The sequence below is a fragment of the Vulpes lagopus genome, chromosome 2 (genome assembly GCF_018345385.1).
Source record: "Vulpes lagopus strain Blue_001 chromosome 2, ASM1834538v1, whole genome shotgun sequence".
NCBI classification, from domain to species: Eukaryota; Metazoa; Chordata; class Mammalia; order Carnivora; family Canidae; genus Vulpes; species Vulpes lagopus.
The window spans coordinates 124,903,430-124,918,447 of record NC_054825.1 but is presented as its reverse complement, the minus strand read 5'-3'; the positions used below and the strand labels follow the sequence as shown (position 1 = coordinate 124,918,447).

Sequence of the window (15,018 nt, the reverse complement as noted above, 5' to 3'; positions counted from 1 at the left end):
CACACACACACACACACACACAAATACCAAACATAATTCCAGAATTGAAAAATGCAGTGTCTTAGAATTAAAAAAAAAAAAAACAAAACACATCATGGGATTTATAGAAAATGGGAGATGAGAGCGGACAAAAAAGTGTAAGTAAACTTGAATATAAATCCATATAAGTCTCTAAGTACATTTTAAAGAAAAAATTGTAATGTTCCAGGGGGCAAGAGGGGTCACAATGTATGGTAATGTCATACATGTGACAATTACAAGAAGTGGCGGGTGGACAGGTCATGGTAATAGACCTGCATATTTCCAAGGTTCTTAGGCTTTACAGTAAGATTAGAAAGATTGATAAATCATTAAAAGGACTGATAGCATCAATCGTTGGAAAGCTTGTGAAGCAACCGAAACTCTACCCTGTTGCTGCTGGGACTGTAAATTAGTACAATGACTTTAGAGAAGATTTAGGCATTTTTTAATGAATTGAAACACAGACCTACTCCATGGCCCAACCCTTAGGTAAAATCCCAAGAGAAATAACAGTGCATGTCCATGAAGAGAGCTATACAGAAATGTTCATGGAAGCTCTTATAATAAACAAATCTGGAAACAGCTCAGGTTTTCACCAAAGGGAGAAGTGATACTACACAAACTCTGGTTTATTCACAGGATGGCACACTGTACAGTGCCACCATGGAACAGCAAGATGACTTCCATAAGCATTATACCACAGAAAAGCAGCTTCACCACAAACGGTATATATTCTGTTATTCATTTATTTGACTCTTTAGAACAGACAAGCCAAATCTGTTTGGAAAATAAAACTGAAAAAAAAAAAAAAAAGGTTGATTGAGGGATAGAGAGATAGAGACTGACTAGAGAGTCCTGAGACCATTTCTTCCCAACAGGAGTCTGTGTTAGATAAGCGTGCACACCTGTTCAAACGTGTGGAGTGCCATGCTCCGAGCGCATGCTGCACCCAGCGAGGACTCGCGCATTTCAATGAAGGCAAATCTTACCTGAGGAAAGAAAGCACACCAATACTGAATTCTAGTTAATGATACCTGTGATGAAGAGTTTAGGTGTGAAGTGTGCAAGGGAGCAAAATACAAGATGGGCAGTTATGTAGAGACGGGTAGATGTATATAATAAAGTAAATGCAGCAAGATACTTATTTTAGAATCAGGATGCTGAGCATGTGAGTGTTTAGTATAGGATTCTTCCAACTTTTCTGAAGGTGAGGACATTTTTATAAAATTTGGAAAGAACCTATAGAAATATTATACATGCTTGTGTATGTGTGTACATGTATCTACACAACCCTCTACACATGCCCACAGATAGGTACATGCACATAAGGTATATGACTTCTATCCCTTTTTGGCCTTTTATAAATTGTCAATATCAGGAACAATAAAATCTTAAATTGACATTTCTTAAATCAAATGCGGAAAAGTGTTTTGGATACTACAGAGGGACAGTGTCTTCTCAACCCCCTGCAGAGTCAGTGGAAACCAGCAAAAGCGAGCACGCTATCAGCAAAACAGCTGAAATTCTCTCCAAGACCCCAGCAGGCCAGCAGTCAGCAGGTGACTCTGTTTTCCTTGCACAAATTTCCCATCCTCCCAGCTTTTGTCTCATAAAATAAAAGAACTTTGACATCGAATCATATTTAATACATAAGTGTTGTCTTTTGCAGAACGACAAGTGAATCGGAGGGAAATGCATTCAACATGCTAGTAAGTGATCTGCTGGGTGGCGTAGTTCAGACCTGTTTCTTAGGCTTCAGGTGATGTCTCTCCAGGTGACAAACTAGAAGGTTGTTTTCTGGTGGCAAAAAAGAATTCAGCTCAAAGAAGCCTCGTAAGAATTTAAATTTTACGCATGAAGAAAACAATTCCCAGAACCCAGATGGCACTGCTAAAATTTCAAATCCAGTTATTGTAATCCCAAATGGATTAGAATTAATAAAACCCAGCAATCTCACTCCCCTCCCGGCTCTAAATGAAATTCCTTCCGCCTCCTACACCACTCCCCAGTTTTATGCCATCCAGTCATCCTCTCCCCTCCCACAGGCACACTCACGGGCCAACTTCCATCATGGTTCTATAAGGCCTGACATTTATTTCCAAGTTTCTCCATTTTAAGAAAACACTTCAACTTTCTTATTGTCACAGAAGCCCTGATTTCCTCTGATAGCGACAGTCTGCAGATCTCCCCAGTGGATCCCAAGAACCACGGGAGGAGGAAGAGGAGCCTCCCTCCCGCTTCTAACTGCTACTTACAAATCAGTTTCTCTGGTCCCTGATAACTTCTTTTTAAAAACTTTAACTCACCCACCCTTTCCCCCATCCTCTTTCCATTTCCACATGCTGAGGTCGTGAAGACCACCCTTAAAAATATGGCTGTCTCCATTATCTCATCACCCAGCTTTCTGCCATTCACACTCAATAGGGGACCATAAACCAGCCTTAGTGTTACTCCACAGAAACCAGAAAATGTTAACAGGTACTTTGGGAACAAACACGTTTTACTCCTCACCATGCTAAGATTTCTGCTTCCAATTTATTTGTGTCTCTAGCTTAACTTTCTCTTTCTCTCTCTTCATCTGTCTATACGTCTATACAAGAATACCAACTGTGGTGCCCCCTAATTAGTATTTCTGCATGACTCCGCTTCTGTTCATGTTCCATGGGGTCATGAAAATTATCTTCCTAAAAATTAAGTCTGATTGCATCACTTTTTTTTTTCTTCCAAGACCTCGATGTTGCCTATAGCAGAGCAGCCATTCCCTGGGCATTGATAACAGGCCCCTACCTACCTCTGAAAACTCCTCTGTACACGCCAAGCATCTTACTCTTACAACAATACCAGGTGCTTTGAAGCTCTTCGTCATGCGTCGCCTCATCCATGATCTCATCTCTTCTACAATATCTTTCTTCTTCCGTGCCATGGTCACCGACTCACCTTTCATGACCCAGCTCAAAGATCCCTGCTCTGCGAAAGTGTTTCCTGACCTTGCCACACAGAATCTGTTGTTTCCTTCTCGGTGTCTACATAGTAGTCCGCTGATACTTCATTCTGACCCTCATCACACTGACACTCTAGCGTCCTTCACAGTGGACTTCCCCTGTATGACATCAGTGAGAACAGAGACAACACCAGCCTGTAATAACATTCAGATTTAAATTTACCAAGTGAGAAGAAAAAGATGCACTTGTGTCATCTTTCTAGAGAGACATCCGGCAAACCAAAGCCATCAAACTCATCACTGATGTGCCAGGAATGTCGGACTCTGTTTCGGCCCTCGAGCAATAGGAGAACAGGGCGCATCTTTATCACCTCTTGCCCGTCCAACACCAGGCCTGCATTTCTATGCTGGGGTAAGTGCCATTGTCTTTAGTACAAAGGGTGCCCTCCTGCTAAGGAAGCGGAAGTGGAAGAGAGCTTTCTTCTTCCTTCAGTAGTTTGGGCATGTGTGTGACCGTAGCCGAGGACTGTGCATCTTGAGCCCTTGAAGAACAGGGTTGAGGAGAAAGGAAATAAGACATCGGCAACAGAGACAAAAGCACCCGTGGTGGGGGGGGGGGGGGAAGGAAGGGGCTACGGACAACGTCTCTAGAAACACCCTGACTCAGTTATACAGGCACTGAAACCTGGAAATGGCCTTGATGAACACCATCTCCCGAGTCTTGTGTTCAGAACTTTCTAACAACCCTAACAATCATCTCAGAACTTTCTAACAACCATCTCTGCTTAAGTTACACAGTATTGGTGATTTCTGTTGCTTCTGATCAAGAAGCCAGGTGGCCATAAGGAGCCTGTATTACACACACACACACACACACACACACACGCATACATGCACACACACTCGTACGCACACACGTGCACCTATACAAAGAGCTAGAGGGCAATTTTATCATAACAAAATAGATAAATAGATAGGCAGTTGCTTCATTTAAACATCTTTGGGACAAAACATGAAGGAACAAGAGGAGCGGCAACCGCGACCACCGTTTCCACACAGACCCGCTGCTTATACGATGATCACCATCTGAAGGGGCCACTTAAGAACTCTGTTTCACAGTGAAAGTTTCCTCTAGGATTTTTTTTTTCCTTCCTCTTCTTCCCCTTCCTCTTCTTCCTGTTTTTCTTCTTCACTGCGCTCTTTTTTGATCACATTGACCTGTGTGAAGTTTGGGAAGCTGTCATTATAAAATGATGATAACCTAACTCACGGCCCTTAAAGATCTTTCTAAAGTAGTCTGGCAAAAATCATCCCTAAATACATATTTCTTGTTTTCATCAGCTTAAATATTAAACTAAGCGCATACCATTGAGTAGTTGTCTTCATTGTGCCTAGCAGTCACAGTTTGTCATTACGACTCAGGTGTGTGTGTGTATGTTTACATATTGGCACACACAATACATGTATTTTAACCTCAAAAATCACGCTTCTTGTTAAGTTCTATGGTCCAGCTTTGCTGACATAATTGATAACAGATGGTATGTAGACATTTGCTATGGAAAAGTCATCCAGTCAATGACTTCCCTTCAAAATAATGTAATAACTTTTAAAAGCCATCACATGTTGTTTACAACAATACATTACGTATTTCTCTCCCTCTCTCCGTTTTCATCATCCTAGTCTTGGTATGTGATATTTCCTCCTGCTTTTTCATGCCAGGCACCTATCACTTCTCAAAGAATAAGAGGAAACTGTTTGAATGTTTCTAACTTTGCATTTAAGTCTTTCAGTTCTGTGGAGCGTTTTTAAAAAAAAATTATTCATGCAAGCAAACAGAGCTGTTTGCAAGTGGTTCAGTATTTGAAAGACAAAAGGGAACCTGCCAATTTAAAATGTTCTAAGACGCATCAAGGAAGAAAAGGAGATACTTGGCTGTTGAAATCCTGAGCTACGTGGGAGTGTGGGAACACACTGGTATAAAACAAAAATGGGATAAAACAAAATGTTGCCAAAGAGAATGATTTCCAGCTGTGCACTGCAGGAAGTAACTCAATGCTCTTGATACATGATGCAGATGAAGAGTTTTATAGAACTAGAAAATCAGTCCAATTTGAACTAATAGTCATCCAGACACAACAATGCTTGTAAGCTGGGAAAAAATAATGCTGAATCCAGTTGGTCAGAGGAGGAAAAAAAGAAAAAGAAACAAGGAGAGCATGTATTCTGGCCCTGACTTGCATTTATAGGCCTTTCAAATTTGTCTCTCCCTGTTGCTTAGTTCTGCTCTTCCCAACCTCCAGAATAAAAGGATATTTTGGCCTCCTTTCTTCTTTTTAAAATAAGAAAACATAGTGCATGTCCCTCTGTGGAATTAATTTTTAGAATTGGTTATTCCATTCCTTCTAAACAGATTAAGAAGAAAATGCATTTTCAGTATCATCAGAAAGAAAGTAAACCAAAGGTGACCATATGTCCTCCAACACCTCGTAAATGTGTTTTGCTCATAGAATATCAGTGTCCCTCTACGTAGCAAGTATTATCACTAAAATAAGGATTATGGGGGCCATTATGATGAACTCACATGCCATCTAGTTACCTGGCCCACACAAGCACTAGAGGATTTTATTAAATTCCTCACAAAGGGTATCACCAATCTTACTAAAACAGGATTAGGTCATGAATCGGCTGTAACTTAGAATTTATGCATACAGGAGATAACACCTATAACACCTGCCCGGGGAGCCCAGCTCTCTGGGGAGAACAGCCACAGACGCCAAAAGGGACATAACCATGCATCTCCATCTCTGGGGTGATGACTTCCTGTAGGGCATTTGCAAGCACACTTCTTCAAACTCCTCCAAATAGTTTTTTTCAAAACCAACTCTGTCTTATGCCTGGTGAACTGAAGTTGAACACACTACCTCTGATCAATAAAGACTCCTTGAAATGTACAACCAAAAAAGAAAAAAATCAAATTCAGCAAACCATCATCCTTGGGCTGGATTGAATAGATTCTTAATCTAACTTCAAATTCACCTCCCCAAAGTACAGGTCCCTGCTACTCCCACTCCCCTCAGTTCCTGACCATCCGGGGGAGCGTCCTGATCACAAAATCTCCAGTCCTTTCCCTTTGCGTGGAAATTTTATCCACTATCCATTGAGAATTAGAACCTATGAACTACTTTTTTTTTTTTAATGTTCTCCTTGTAGAACGATCCTGATTCATCCTAAAGGTTTTCAAATCATATGATGGAAAATAATTATTATGGCTGGGATTCTTATTTAGAACGTTCCACCATAAGGGTACCCAAAATATTCCTTGAGGGGGTGGCAGTTGGGGAGAAAGAGACTGCTTCCAACTTCTTCCAACCTCGCTCCATCAATATCAGCGGAACATATGTTCAGTATCTGCTCTCTGCTGCCTGGCTTACAAAACCCAGCCTATAAACTAGATGTCTCTTTGGCAGGTCTGCCTGCAAACTCAAAACGAGAAGTAAAAAAAAGGCAAGGCAAGGAACACCACACACTTTTAAGGCACTGGGGATGAAACGGAGAGCCTTACATGGGCAATCACCCTGTAGTCCATGTAGCGGAGGGCTCTGTAATACAGAAAACAAGTCGAAAACTTCTTGTCTGGCTGTGGTCAACAACCCAAAATCTAAAGATAAGAATATGATAAATCTCTAACCTACTTGCTAGGCAAGGAGCATGAGCTTGTATTTGCATCCCTCAAACAAAAATATCAGAAGGAGCTCGTAGAAGCTTTGATGCATCCGTGACAGCAGGAGAGATGCTGCTCCCCATGGACCCAGCTCTTTAAGGACGGCTAGACAATTTCTCTTTTCTAATGATGAAACAGATTTATTAAAAAACACTGTTCTACATCGTGTTCCCCCTGGCAGAAAAGACTTAGGGGAAAAAAGAAAAGAGAAAAGAAAAGTTACATTCATTAGCTTTGTTTTTGTTGTTGTTGTTGTTGTTGTTTTCATTTGTTTTTGTTAGTAATATAAGAGTTCCTCGGGCTTGATCCTATACCATTTTCTTGTTTCATTCTCACTCTGCTTTGAAGCCATTTACATACCATCTCTGTAGCCAACAACTCCCAAGTTCCATCTCCAGATGGGATAGCTCCGCAAAGCTCCAGGATCCCTTACCCAAGTACTGGGTTGACACCTCCACGTAGACGTCTCAGGAGCATCTCAAGCGTTGCCCAAAGCAGAGCTCATGGTTTCCTATGCTCCAGCACTGCCACCCCGCACCCCACACACACCCTGAGTTGGCTTCTCCTAGATTCCCTGTAACTCAGCACACGCTACTTTACCTACTCCGTGTCGCATGCAGAGAGCTAGGAGTCGCTGCTGCTGCCATGGCACCTCTGACTGCCACTGTAGCTCCAAAATGAATTTCCGATGCATCTGCTCTCTAGTGCCACTCCTAACACCTGGGGCCAACTGACAGCATTGTTAACATCAGGACTCGTGTAAGAGCCTCTTAAATGGACTCCCATTTACGCTCTGCCTCTTTTTCACCCATTTTTAACAAGCCACAAATGTGATCAAGTCCTCTTCAAATCTTTTTTTTTTGGGGGGGGGGGATTTTGTTTATTTATTTGAGAGTGAGAATGAGAGAGAGGCAGGCGGAGAAGGAGACAGAAGCAGACTCCCCACTGAGCAGGGAGCCCAACGTGGGGCTCAATCCCAGGACCCAAGGATCATGACCTGAGCCCAAAGGAGACAGATGCCTAACCGACTGAGGCATCCAGGAGGCCCCTCCTCTTAAAATCTTTTAATGGATTTTAATTTAGGTCAAAATTCAAAATTATTATCCTGGTTTACAATATCCTCTCATTACAATCAATATTGCCTTTAGTGAGTTTCTAGAACAAGGCTCTGCGTTTTCCTCCCTCGGGTCTTTCCCTACACATCCCTGCTCCTTAACTTCCCTCTGCTCCTCCTATCTCCTTATCTTTCATGAATGTTTCTTCCTGAAATCTTACTTCCTCTGAGATCTTTGCGAACCCTTTCCAAACAGTGCCCTATTACACTCCCTGATTATGCCTTAATGTTCCTCTGCAGCACTGATTACAATGTGTAATTTTATGTAATGCTTATTTATCCAAGGTCTGTCTCTCTTGCTGGAACAGAATCTCCCTGATAGAAGCAGTTACGTTTGCTTTGTTTACTCTGTTGACCATCATGTTCTCAGAGCCCAACCAGGCCTGGACACAGAAAGATGCTCAAAATACTCCCCAAGGAAAAATCCATCCTAGAATTTGGGGCAGGAATGATGTGCCTTTTCTGAGGAAGTGAAAAACTTCCTTTTGCCAAAATATGAAAAGAATAAATCATGAAAAAAGCAAACCATAACAAACAACATCCAAACAAATCCACACAGACATATTTACTTCATTGTTTTAGGGACATGATGGCACGGAGATAATGTTAGCATCCAGGGCTAAAACTAGTATTCCTTTAAAGTTGATTTTGTTAATTGTTTCCCTAAACTCAAATATCTCTGGGTAGTTTCTCAGCTTCTGTCTTAAAAAATAAACCAAACTGTCTTTTGTGTTGCGTTGTAAGTCACTTTGAATTCTCGCTGCGATTGGGTTGGTTCAGTTGGTAAGTTTTTTGGTTTATGTTAATTGGCGGAGTTATATTAATTGGCTGATGTATTCCCAAAACCCCAGTCCATCTCTCCTCCCCACCAACACTTTCGTACTAACTCAACAACAACCACACAACAAAAACTCCAAATTTTGGAAGATATAAATGTACTGTTCTAATAACACAATGTCAAAGTTATGCCCACCGCCGGATTGCTTCTGCAGGTTTTATACCGCATTATCACTTTCAAATTGCATCAGGTCTGAGCCTAATTCACAGGGTGAAGAATTAGAATGAGAGTTGCATGAAAAAAATATTTCACAGCTGACTCAAGCATCTAATTCTGTTTTATGCTTTAAAAGCAAATTCTATGCAGCTTCAGTATATCTATGGAAATACTTGTTTTATAGACAAATTTTTTTTGAAGTGAGATTTGACAGTGTTTATAGCAAAACACTTTGTTCTCTAGCAGCTGTTTGAACACACACATAAATATGCAGGAAAACTCACAAATATTCTGTTTGCTCTTGTAAATACTTGAAGTGAAAAATCAGCATTTTATAGTCATTTAGCATAGCATTGCTAATAATACTTTTCATCTACCAAGCACATATAAACTCTTAAATATAATGAGATTTTTGTCAATTTTTTCTCTTTTGCTATTTTATCAACATTCAATGACCACTAAACTCTAAGTTCCTTGAAGGCAAAGACTTTATTAATCTTTTAATTCTCAAAGACAACTAGAATTATTGATATCAAATGGGTGCTCAGTTGAGATTCATAAAATTAACGCGTCTCACTAATGAATGAGATTCTGTGAATTGATTTAGTCATACCAATTCTAAATTCTTTTTAAAAATTCTGCATGGAGTTAGTATATTTGTTCTAGTTCATCTAATGTAAAACAAACAAAAAACAAAGCCATGAGTCTGTCTTTGTCGCAGGGCATGTACCACTAATGCAATTCATCTATCATAATAAATGTGTAGCACTGACCATTACAAAATATATTCACTTACCTCTTCATTCTCACAAAATTATAAGGTATGGAATAACCATGATTAGCTCAATTTTATGGATAAAATAATGGAAGATCAGTATTGATAGGTTATTACTTAGGTAGGGAACTTGTGTTTTTCAAACTCAATTCCAGTTCTTTTAACTATATGTAACACATATTCATCGAATGCCTCCAACTGCTGAGGCACCCAGTTATGCAGATAATTATACGAGAATAAACAACACAGGCACGACCCCTTTCTTCACAGAGCTTCAAATCGCTGCAAGAGATTTACAGGATAGAATTTCTGCACAAAGTTTATTAGAAACATTTCCATATTGGATATGGTAAATAAGAGACGAGAAGCAGGGGGTGACAGCAGGCGGCAAGAAGAAAACTTCAAAGATATCCAAAGTAAGTCTGGCCAGAAGTCAAGTCAAGACAGTAAACTAAGCTAATGGTGGATGTAAATCCAGAGAAACCAGATTAAGATAATCTCTACCTTGCATACCTAGATAAGGACCTGGAATCTAGGTTTGGAGATGAAGAAATTAAAGATAAGGGTCTTAGAGAAAGGATCTGATTCCCAGTCAACAGCTTACAGAAAGAAAAACTGTATTCCAGACTAGAGTCAGAGGCAGTCCTTAGCATGAAGAGGATCTGAGTGGATGGGTGGAGGCCAGAAGCATCTACAATTGGTGAGACTAAGAATCTACTATTGGTTAGACCGTGCCATTCCTAAAAATCAACTTAAGATTCTCAAATATTCAGAAATATCTGAAAAACTGCTTTCAACATGTGACCAAAAATAGCTTACGACTGCTCACTAAAAAGATTTCCATAAATTTCCCTTGTGTTTTGGGGGGTCTTCCCCCCAGTTTTTCTCATAACTCATCTATTTGGGAGCATGTCTCTTTTCTCCAACTATTAATAGGTAGTAAGGAAACAGTTCGTCATCCTCAAATTTATGTTCTTTAATAACTTCAGTCACCTTTAAATTTTCTAATTTTCATTAGAGTTCCCCCAGAATAAACACCATTGCAACTATTTCATCAGTACTAATTGAAGCTAATATGAATTTAGATCTCTAAAAAGTGTTTTGTCTTCATTGGACTCTGTGAGCTGGGGACACAAATAGAGAAGAGAGGTATTAATATGATTCTTTATAACTTGCAGTAGTTATCAGCTGTCTACACCAAAACTTACTCAATTCCCAATCCTGATTGGCAGTCAAATTGACAGAGGGAAGCTGATGGACTCTGGGATATAGATTATTAGGGTTGAAGGAGAATATCCCTATAGCATTGGGATAGACTGGTCTTTGGAGCATCAATCTTACCACAAGTATGATATCCAAAATGAGACATTCTTGCTTAAAAGATGTTACAGAAGGTGGCTGTGTAACTGTTTTCTAATTAAATATGCCTAATCAGTTTTCTTTTTCAAGAGTATCACTCCACCAAAATTCCATCCACTTCTGAGTTTTTATATGCCACCACACATGATACACTTATTTATACTCTAGTATTTTAATTGCATGGTAGTTAGAACTCTTCATGCTGATGCATAATGAGCTCTCCGATCACTACAGTATCACAAGCTATTTTTTCTCCACACTTGCACACAGCGTAATTTTTTCGTCATCTCATTTTAGTGTCATGAGATTTTTGCTTTCAAAGTAAATTGCTCTTCAGTTTTATTGAAGAAACTTCTGATTTATGTCTGCTCGTTTCTCCAACTTATTGTTCTCTCCTTCAATCTAACAATATTTAATCTATTTTTTTTACTACTGGTAAATATAACAGTATACTATATCATCTAAAACCATATCTAGATAATATACCCTGAATTATTTCAGAAGTAAAATATATATTTGGTGGATTCAGTCATGTCAAGACAGCCAAAGGTTGGTCACTCTTTGTTATTAATATTGAATCTCGAGATTGTTGCCAGATTGGGTGATGGCTAGAAGTGTCTGGGCAGAGTAGAATATTCCAAAAGATAATTTATTTATGCAAACTATGCCAGTAATAATAGTTAATACTAGGAGCGTAAACTTAGATACACACAGAAGATAAATCCAAGGACCATATTGTTTCCCTCAGACTCCTAAATTTATTTAAAATTCAAGAAGAACAACTTCTTGAATGAAATATTTTCAGTATATAGATTTATTCACTCACAGAACTGTAAACATGAACTCGTCCCAAACATGTTGGAACAAGAAATTTAGACATTTTCAGAATGCTATATATTTGCTTCGTAACTGCAAGCATGCCCAGCAAAGTGTTATTCTTTAGAGATAGATATTTTCTCTATCCTGTCAGTAATGAAGCAGGCTTGTAAATCACGCTTATGAAACTGATAGATGGATTTGGGGCTTAGGATTTCTAGACACTCATAATAATATTTGTTTATCGTCTTTCTCTAAACTAAATTGAAAGCCTGTTTAATAATATATCTGCTTAATGTAATGATAGTGTTCACTAATGATAGTGAACACTTAATGATAGTGTTCACTAATGATAGTGAACACTTAAGATAGTGTTCAAGGAATATTTGACAAATAGATCAATTAATGCATGAGTACTACATAAAAGTCTGATTTTCAATATGAATCAGAAAAAATTACACTGCAAAGAGCAATAGAAATATTTTGTCCTTGAAAACTAGGAGTAAAATATGGTATTCTGTATATGTGTGTGTGTTCCTATTGTTTTAGAGCTCGCTGAGATCAATCCTTCTCTTTTAACTTCTAATTATCAGGCTTAATCCTTGTTTTTCAAAACTATGCTCTAAATTCATATTAGCTTCAATTAGTACTGATGCAATTTAAAGCCTCATTTTTATTCAAAGCAGAAGTTACCATTATTTGTTAGATTTCTGTGCATTATTGTCAGATTAAGGCCCACAGAAGTCCATTTTCTTTATATTTTTGCCCCACTCTAGATCCTCTGATAACTCTCACCTGACTCATTGATTAAATATGAATGTTTCACCTAGGTATTCCAATTATTCCAGAATTTGACTCTAACCCCCTTCCCTGCCTAAATCTATTCTAAATTTATCTCTTATTATTCTCAGCTAAAATTCCATGCTGGAGTCAAATGATTTCACTATATTAATCTGAAAACACTACCCCTCTAAGATTAGATTAGTACTAAGGATGAGGACTATAGGTAAGACGGCTACATGGTGTATATGAAAGCTGTTTACAGAGTAAATCCTCAGGGTTCTCATCATAAGAAAAAAAGCCATATTTTTTCTCTTTTTTTGTATCTATTAAACTTATTGTGGTAATCATTTCACAATATGTGTACATCAAATCATCATACCGTACACCAGAAACATACAGTACCATATGTTAACTACATCTTAATAAAACTGGGGGGAAAACACTATCGCATTACCCACCTCACCCAGGTTATGTTAATTTCCCTATCTGATTTATTATCCATAGTTCTCAATTTAATATTTCCTTCAAAATCAGTTAAAAATCCATCCTCTTAATAAAAAAAAATCTCTGCACCTTTTCCTACTCCTTACCAGTTAATTTATACATACATCTATCATTTCAAAGAATATTCTTTATTTTCTTTGCTTGATGTCGATATACTCATAACATTAGAGCAAAATATTTCATACGAGTTTTGAATATCCAGAATGCCTAGCATGAGGGCTCGAAAGTACACAGTCAATGCTCAGAAGTTCCCATCAAACTCTTCCATTCACTTGCACTATATAAACATACATATCACATGCACACATGTGTATGTATGTACAACTCCACATAGTAAAACCTATCAGCTATTGGGCAAAACTTTCCACAAACCATCATATATGAATTCTAACATATTAATTTTTCTTTCATTCAGCAAATATTTACAGAGGCTTGTTATGCACAAGAGGAGGCCAGCCTTGGGCTAATCACTCTGGAGTTACTCATTTCTCTAACTTCGTCAATGTCTAGCTACAGCCTTGTACAGAATTAAAATAAACACAGCTAATAAGAATTAGGGCATCTGTTTCCAAAGTGCTTATTTATTTTGCACAGCTACAAGATGTTCTCCTTCAATACAGGAGTTATTACTAAACAAAAGCATTGCTTCTCATTTTTAACACCAAGTTCTAGTTTTTCTGTTCTCTAATTATCCAAACTACCTGGAATTTTCCTTTTTGAAAAAATGTTCAGTTTTAGCTATGGCTGAATAGAGAAAGGAAGGCCTAGGCAGATGGCTGTCAAAACACCAATGACTAGATACTAGGGCTGAGAAGTTGAACACGAAAATATGCGACGTGGTACAGAGTAGACTTCTTCCATGTAAATGCCAAGGGACATCTGGCTTGAAAACTCTGAAAAATCAATTTGATGCTATTCTATATTTGCTCTGTCTCCCACGAACATTAAATTATATCAGCATCTGCTAAAATCCCTGACAGGAAAGGCTGTGTCCCCAGAACCATTTCAAACCCTAGTGTTTCACTTTCCAACAACAGAAAACAGCTGGAAGCTAAAAACTGACTTAAAGTGTTGTCTACATGAATGGAGCTTTTTGGGAAATAGAATCCTTATGTCTGAAAGAGTTAATGCATCCCCACTCTCAATAAATTCTCCTTTCTCTAACAAAGCACACATATACTAATTGCTTGTAAACAACTCTATTCTTGGAGTTGGTTTCTAAATATTTGGCTGCTACACTCATCCTTGCTGCTAGACTCAACTTTAGAGCACATTTATGCAACTGTCTTAATGTGAAATACTTTACCACTGTACTACTTGCAACTTGATAATGTATTTGTGTTAAATGTTATATGATATAACAAGGAAATCAATATTCAACAAATTTAGTTAATACGACATGAATGCATTTAATTACCATAAATACGTCTTCTATCTGGTCAAGGTCCCTATTTCACTCTGCATCATTGAAAGATCACGGATATTGTGATTTCAAGTTCACATAACCTATCATTCTACTCCACAGCATAATAACATGAAATCCTGAACACATACATAGAAAGAATGAAGAGCATGTTGTTATTGAGGTAAATTAATATTCAAATTAAAGCACAGGTTCTAGTTGATGGGTAGCACACAAAGATGTACATAGGCGTCAGTAAAATTTTGCGTGTGTGTGTGTGTGTATGTGTGTGCAGGTGTGTGCACAGCAAATACATTTCTATGACTGAATCTGCACTGCCTGTTAAGTGTAGCAAGACTGGAAAATGATTTTGAGCCGAAAAAGAGCAAGTACTTCGTTTCACTAAGAAGAAATCACTGTAAAGTTTCTTGTGGCTCTATAAGGTAGTCAGAATGTTTTATTTTTTTTTTATTTTTTTTTTCTTTTCAGAATGTTTTTAAATGTAATTTCCTTAAATGAGCAAAAGCTGCCACAGGTATATTGTACCCTGCATCTACCCTGACCACAGAGCTCACATCACTGCTGTTC

At 38.4% G+C, this 15,018-nt stretch overlaps 1 protein-coding gene across 3 annotated transcripts in view; it reads right to left on the bottom strand.

Annotated features, from left to right (window-relative positions):
• LAMA2 (laminin subunit alpha 2) overlaps positions 1 to 15,018 on the bottom strand; it is a 580,308-nt gene that overhangs the window by 455,834 nt on the left and 109,456 nt on the right. The window contains exon 1 of one of the 3 annotated variants that reach the window (XM_041737408.1): positions 927 to 988. The exons of the other annotated variants lie outside the window; for them this stretch is intronic. The gene's annotated coding sequence lies outside the window, so the exon portion shown is untranslated. Of the gene's footprint in view, positions 1 to 926; positions 989 to 15,018 lie in introns of those variants that run through there. 3 annotated transcript variants of the gene reach the window in all.